At 45.6% G+C, this 7511-nt stretch overlaps 2 long non-coding RNA genes across 2 annotated transcripts; one reads left to right on the forward strand and one right to left on the reverse strand.

The window, feature by feature from the left end:
• Positions 1-55: 55 nt before the first annotated feature.
• On the forward strand, positions 56-4836 carry LOC106889239. The gene is made up of 3 exons (XR_001412274.1): positions 56-847; positions 3497-3655; positions 4451-4836. It is a non-coding gene; the product is annotated as an uncharacterized LOC106889239 (long non-coding RNA).
• A 553-nt stretch (positions 4837-5389) lies between these two features.
• LOC106889240 lies at positions 5390-7471 on the reverse strand. Its single transcript, XR_001412275.1, has 2 exons — positions 7373-7471; positions 5390-6836 (listed from the first exon to the last, which is right to left on the reverse strand). It is a non-coding gene; the product is annotated as an uncharacterized LOC106889240 (long non-coding RNA).
• Positions 7472-7511: the final 40 nt, after the last annotated feature.

Genomic DNA, 7511 nt, shown 5'->3' on the forward strand with positions numbered 1-7511 from the left:
GCGGCCTAGCGGAGGGGGCTCCGGGAGGAGGGAGGGGGGTGCTGGGTATATCCCTGTGCCGCTCGCGTTCTCCTCAGTGGGGCCTCCTGGGGTCTGTGAGGAAGGACCGGGATAACCCCCCTACCCCTCGCCGCGGCGCTGAGGAGGTGGAGCAGGGCCGAGGAAGGCCCTCCCCTCCTGGCGTTGGCCGGCCCTGGGCCCTGCCCTCCCGGCTTAGGCGGCGGGGCTCCGGCCTGGGGCAGGCGCTGAGGGGAGGCAGCGGCGGCAGCTTGTCCCGGTCCCGTCCCGCCCCGCCCCGCCCGGGGGAAGCGGCGGCCCCAGCGGCTGTATTTCGCCCCCCATTACGGGGGTGCCCTCGCCTGTGCCCGGCCTTCGCTCCCGAGAAGTCCCCGGAGCCCGCAGACACCCCGTCCCTGCTGGAAACCCTGCTCCGGCTGCAGCGAAGCAGAACAACGCGGGCTTTCTGCCTCTCGCTTTTTATTTTTTCTTTTTAAACGCCAGTGGTAATCCCCTAATTTAGGGGAGACTGACTCATCGTTTTTAAACCCTCAGAGTTTTTGGTATGACTGGTGTTTATTGAGGCACTGATGTTTTGCTGCTTCTTGTAGGGAAGACAGAGAGCGATGGCCTGACTTAAGGAGCTCAGCATCTCAACCCCATCCAGGTGTTCCTGCTGCTGTCATCAGCTTGTTGTCTGAGGCCCCAGAGTGGGGCTTTTGGGGGAGTGGTGCAGGCACCAGAATACTTACGAGGAGCGGAGACTGTAAACTAAGCTCATTTTGAACTGACCCTGCTCCAGTCCTTGGGCAGACTTCAGAGGGCAGTTGCTTGTTTTCTGAAGATACCTGTAAGTCCTCTTCTTATTTTCACTTTCCACGAGTTGCTGTACCTGCTGATGTAAACCTTGAAAACCCGAGAGCTTGTTTATGTCAATTATGACGAGTATTACAAGGTACTAGGCAGCGCTTAAAGCCAATGCTTCTGGGCCTATGTGGTCTGGTTTATGGTGGCATCGAGGGGGAGTTGTGTAATGGCAGCACTAGCCTGGGAACACCTATTCTAAATTATTGGCACCACCTTGGTAGTTGCAGCTGTTTCACCCTTGCCTTGAAGAAGCTGAGCCACTGTCAGCAAATAAAGGTAGTTAAGAGTCCCCTCGTTGGTGTAAGAACCCAAGCCAATAATTATGACTCAGTAGAGGCAAGACATCTGAAAAGAATTCAAATGAGTCCCCAAAAGAGTCATTCTTGCAAAAAAGTTAACCACCACTCTAGACACGCAGTAGTAATTACACATACAGAGAAGAAATCAGTTTGTAAAACTATCTGCTAATTTACTAAACAAGAACTTCTGTCCCTCTTCCTTATAGGCAAAAAAAAAAAAAAAATATTAGGAAGGTACAACTTTCAAGTGTAGTTGTGGCCTGCTAAGCTTCAGTAATTTGCTCAAAAGTATTGACAGGCTTGGATGCACTGAGGATAAAGAGCTTGGTATCATCTGCCTCTTAAAAGTGCCATCTACTAGATCTTCCTCTGTTAGCCTCTCATATGTTGCCAGAAAAGTGTCAGAAGAAAAACCATCATACGGTTGAACAAGTCCTACGGAAAGGATGGGACTGAACTCACTCGAGGGTGCATTTGGTACATGCTTTGAAGGTCCCCTTTCACAATTCCCGAAGATGATTCTCAGTGCCCTGTGTAGTGCAGTGATCAAATATACCTGTACTCAGAAACACCTATTCTCTGCACCAGGCTCAGCAGCTTGTTAGCCATCTTTTTTAGGAAGCCAGGGGAGAAAATCAGGTATGTGTTTTCATCTCTCAGTTAGAAAGTTTTGGAAGATGCGGAGCCAGTACCCATTGCCCATCTCCGCTTCTTTTCCTCCTCTGCTTGCTTTTTACTTTGGCCTCTTGCTTCTGAACTGCAGTAGGTGAAAGATGGGGGATTTTGTATCGAGTTCCAGTTGTTCTTTTGTTTTAAGGGCCCGTTTCTTACTCTGGTGGAGCCCTTGCAAGTAGAAGTGTAGGGAATGATTGATTGTTATGTGTCTGATAAGGAAGAGACTCGTGGGCTTCACTTTCTTCCTATTTTCCGTACTTCACAGGAGGATGAAGTATCTAATTCTCCTCCTCCTGCTTCCAAGCCCCTTTGTTCTCATTACAAGAAATCTTTCCTGTTTAGAAACCCAAATCTCTGGGTTTTTCAAAAGTTTCTTGAGGCTGTTACCTTACTAAAGATCTAAACTCACAGCAGTGGGAATCAAGAGAACCTATAATCAGATCAACAACTCGCACAACTACTGTGTAATGTATGTATTATGTATATATGAAGCATATATTGTATTTTTTATATACAACATATGAATATTCTAGTATTTATAGTTATTTCAGTCATTATGGTTATTCCAGCTCATCGGCATAAAGTTGAGAGTTCTTAATATGAGGAACATAAAATTGCAGACCAGAATTTGCAAACAAATTCCACAAATGCAGATACTGAATATATAAGAATAGCTGGTGCAAGGGATTCTGGCTGCCTCCTTTCTCTCTCTCTGCCTTAGCTGAATATTGCTATATGAAATACTGTGTAATCACTACAGTTGTGTCTCTGTTTATTAGAAAACGTAGTGTCTCCTGATCGTTAGTCGTTACATTTTATAGGTACAGAAGAATCAGATGAGTTATTCCTTGTAATGAATTGCTGTTTCTGCACCATTTAATAGCCTAATCCCTCTCTTCTACAGTTACATATGGGTGGGTTGTTTATTTTTTTTCTTGTTTGTCTGCTTATTCTTGATGAGGCTAAATTCTTACTTACCTGGGTAATGATAATAGAACTTTACAAGTCTATTCGTTTTGCTTACGGTGGAAAATTTTGAAACCAAACTGCAAAAGGTTAGCATGCAAGATGAGCAGAGCTGAGGTTTGCAAGTGTGAAGACTAGCAGAGAAGTCTTAGTTCACACTTTCATGCAATATGCATTGTCTGCGCAGTGGGCAGCAGGCACCATTTACTGATATTTGGGCCAGAAATACCTGTTCAAGTCAGCAAATAATGTGGGATTAATGGATTCTAAAATCTGGGAAACAAATCTAGCTGAGTTGGTCTCTTTTGTGCTTCCCAGTAAAGGCTCAGGAACTTCCCAAACACTTACCTAGCATAGGCCTGCCATTCTAAACTTTGGGGTGGTTTTTCTTTGTTTTTTTTTTTTTTTTTTTTTTTTTTTTTTTTTGCCTTCTGTTGGTCCTGCAAAGGTCACGCTCAGCAGCCTGAGAAACACAGACAGAGAAGCCGTGGTAATTTGCCTTGAACAAAAGATGCGGTTCTGATAGCGGGATCACGTACATAGCTTGGTAATTTCGTCACCATTTGGCTGCTTGTAGGAGTTCTTGTTCACCAAAAGGGACCTTTAAATTTTAGGCTATTCTGTGTATTTCCTTTCCTGCTTGGGGGTGTTTTTTTTTTTTTTTTTTTTTTTTTTTTTTTTTTCCTGCTTAGGAAAACAGATATTTCACTGGATACAGCTCCTCATCTCTTCCTCTGCTTGCCCTGAGACTTTTGCACTCGCTGCCTCTTTGCACATCTGTTTTTTGGCTGCTGCCATCTCTTTCTTGCACCTGCTGCACCTAGTGAGCTGAAAGAGCCCTGGCATTAAAGGTGAGCAAAAAATATCTTGAGTGGAATTGTGCACTGCAGTACAGGGCCAAGGCAGAAGTGCATCTGAGTTGTGCCAACATGGAGTCAGCACAGATCAGGGGGAGCTTATTCCACAGGCTCCACACTCCTGCAGCGGGTTAAAGAGAGATACACCTCCACAGTTGGAAACCACCACCAAAGACACCAGTCTGAACCCTGGCTGAATTCGTACCAACCCTCAGGCTTGTTTCTGTCAACTGTGGCACAGGACCCAAATACTTCTGATGAAAACCAGGCATTTGTCAGAACAGTTGAGAGGCAGGTTGTCTGAACAATAGTAGATGATGTTAAAAACTCAGGGCCCAGCCTACTGGGTTTTGGTAAGGGCAGAAAAGTTTATTTTGTTCTTTTATGTCCACCAGTGAAATTTCTTCTGCTGATTTACTTCATTTCCCCAGAATCACTCTTTTAGAATAGGTATCTCAAGATGATTTCTCTTTTATAAAACACACTCTTTACTTTGTGAGTATTTGTGGGAATGCCACTCAACATTTACAGCATTTCTGAGTCAAACATTTGTAATAAGCTTGAGACAATTTTTATTCTGCTTTTTAAAAATTAAACGAGGTTCTTGGGCAAACTGATAAGCACCTAGGTTTTGTTGAAATAAAAGGACTGCAAAAGGTAAGTGAAAACATGTCTGTTATTACTGACTACTACAGAGCACTGTGAGAAATTCACTGCAGTGGATTTAGCTCATCTTCACTTTTGGTTTGTAGTTTGTCTTTACAGCTTTCCCACCTCTTATTTTCTCAGGGTCAGCTTCCTTGCCAGGTTCCTGAACTAGAATCTGACAAGAAGGGCCACGGATACTGGAAATGTGCTCTTGGTAACACAACAAATGCAGCCTTTCTCCTCTGCCAACAGTTCTAAGATGGTGTGGTTTAATTTTTTAGAAGAAAAACGCAGCACCTTTAGCAACAGAGAGAAAACTGTAAAACTTCACAAAGCATGTACCTCCTAATAATAAATACAAAGAAAAAACACATTTTTAGCTTATTTTTTTGTTTATTTACTTATGATACAAAACATGCTCTGAGATCTGCCCACTGATCTTACCTCTGGGGACAAATCTTGCAGGTATTCCTGGGAATGGAAACTGGAAAATCCATGAGGAGCCAGGTGAGCCAGAGCCCCCAAAGATCCTCCCTACCCGCCCCAGGTGTTTTGCAGAGCTGCTGGTGGAGAGCACACACAGCTCTGCTTCAGCCAGATTTTCCCTTTTGATCAAGTCTGGAGGGAAAACATTGCTTTCTTGCACGTGCAGATAAAGGTACAGAAAACACGTAAACCCATTCTAAGGTGTTCAGGAGTCACCTCTTTACCTCAGAGTTTAATTTTTTGTTTTTAAAAAAACCAGGAGCTTTTAGCCTTAATGGCTCCTAAGAAGAATGTGACATTTTTCTCATCTGGTAGATGAGTATCGTCTCATTCAACATGTCCAGGCCAGGAATAAGGGTATTAGGAAGAGAGGTAGTTACAGGTGGTATAAGTAGAGGTGTGCTTACAGCCATAGACCGATTGTTCTGAGAATGTTGCTATTTTTAAAATACGTAATTTATGGTCCTAATCCCTCAGGATTAGTATTGCTTTTCATTTGAGATCATATTCTTTTGGTACTTCAGTGCTTGTAGAATACTTTCCACCATTCCATTGACTTTATTCTACTGCATTAAAACAAACATCAAGCATGAATGAAGTTAACTGTTTATTCCAGGCATTTAATAATTTCCTGCCCTTAGAAAAGAATGTTTTATAGCAGGATATAGAGGTTTCTGGACTAAATGCTAAAAGCCGGTCTGGACAGCACACAGACTATCAGCACAGCCTTGTGAAACCACCAGGGAAAGGAAAAGCTCCTGCATTCCTCTGATCTGTTGGCAGCTTCATCCAGGAGAGCTAAACCTGGAATTAAGGCTAACAAACATCCATTGTTACTTAGTATTGATTTGGACTCTGTCAAAAGTGCTTGGCACCGTTCAGAACAAAGAAGACAACAGAGTTAATGACAGCTCTTAACAGGATGTGTGTTGAACGGCAAGGACATCAAAACCAGCTCACTATGGAAACTGAAATAATTGGCTTGAGAAGTTTCTAAAGCAAACATTTACAAAGGTTGTTGGATGGTATCTTCAGTTTAATCGTGGTTAGTCTCAAATTAGCATGCCCATAAAATAGGTTGCTAATTCGATCAAGAAGTTAAGACTGTTAAGTGAAAAATATTGTGGAAAGTGCATATTAAGGAAAAAAAAATAAAGGAAACATTTGTCACTGGTAGGGCTTTATACCTGATACTCCCTAAAATAAAGCAAGATGTAGACCACGATCTGTTGTTATGTAACAGCAACGATTTTAAACGATCACATTACATATGAGGGAAAAAAAAAATAAACTATCAAACCTGTCCCTGGCAGAGAAAAGAGGAAACAACACAAGGGCTTCTGCGAGGCAGCTCGCTGCAGGCAGACCCGTCCCCTGCAGTGCCCAGGCGAGAGAGGCTGCGATTGCTCAGTATTACCTTCCTCCCAGAGGCCAACAGGACGCTTTAGAAGGCAAGGAACACAGTGGTCGGGGAGACCCAAGAAGGCTACACTCTGAACAGGCTGGAACAGAGAAGGACAGCCAGGAACAGGGCAGGCAGCAGGCACTGGAGCTGATGGATCGCTCCCTTTTCTCACAGGGGAGCAAGAGTGGTCACAGCAGGGAGCTACTCAACTTCAAGCTGTGCCAAGAGGATGCTTCCTAAAAACCCCAGTGGGCCTACGGCAGTCCTTGCTAAAGGCTGGGGCTGATGTGGGTTCACAGAGGCTGAGGAAATGAATGGTAGAGGAATCTACTGAGGGAGAATTAAAAAAAAAAAAAAACCAAACAGGAAGGGAACAACCCCAAAGCATTCAGCTGAGGAAGTCAGCTGGTTGGAAGCTGGGAGAGAAATACGGAAAATATTATACACAAACTTGGGGAGTTCTCACTTGTTTCCTTGGTACCGGCTTGGAGTTACTTCTGGAAACAAAATGCCAGTTAACAAAGACTTTTGGCAGCCCGCTGCCTGTTCCATTATGCTGTCATTTGCTCTAGTTAGAGGTAGCTCATCGTTTCCAAACTGTGCCAAGGCGCTGCCACTCCGTTTCCTTGGTAGGCCCTGAAAGAAGAAGAAAAAAATAATTAAAAAAATCCATAGGGAGGATGAGAGAAGCATCCCCAGAAAACACAGGTCCTGATGCTGGACAGGACGCGGACCTTGACATGTTTCACATCATTTTTGGAAATACCCGAGTCGGAGAGGCCTTTACGTGGAAACAGGGGCGCAGAAGTGGGGTGTTTTTCTGAGACTTTATGGGATTTACCGGATCCAGGCCGGGAACTTCAGTCCAGCCCAGACTTTATGGGATTTATGGGATCCAGGCCGGGAACGCCTCGCCAGGCTCCCCTGAGGGAGGCCGACAGGCCGCCTGCCCGTCCCGGCCCCGCCGCCCCCACCGGCCGCCGCAGCGATCGCTTTGGCAAATCATCCCCCGTTTCCTGCAGGCACCCCCGCTAAAAACCTCATTAGGAAGGAACCCGGCGCCGATGCGGGTATCCTGAGGCACAAGACTCGATAACGCGCTATTTTGGCCCGATTCAAGCAGCGTCCACCCTCCCCAACCCCTCCCGGTGTCCCCATCCCGCCCGACTCACCGCGAGGCCGCTCCCGCCCTGTCCCGGCCGCACCGCCCGGCGGGAGGGCGGCCCTGCCCGCCGGCCCCTCCTCTTCCTGCCGCTCCGGCTGTACCTACCCCTCTCGCCGGTTGTTTCCCGGCACAGACGGCGACAGTCG

The sequence above is a fragment of the Calidris pugnax genome, unplaced genomic scaffold, assembly GCF_001431845.1.
Source record: "Calidris pugnax isolate Ruff unplaced genomic scaffold, ASM143184v1 scaffold69, whole genome shotgun sequence".
Taxonomy (NCBI): domain Eukaryota; kingdom Metazoa; phylum Chordata; class Aves; order Charadriiformes; family Scolopacidae; genus Calidris; species Calidris pugnax.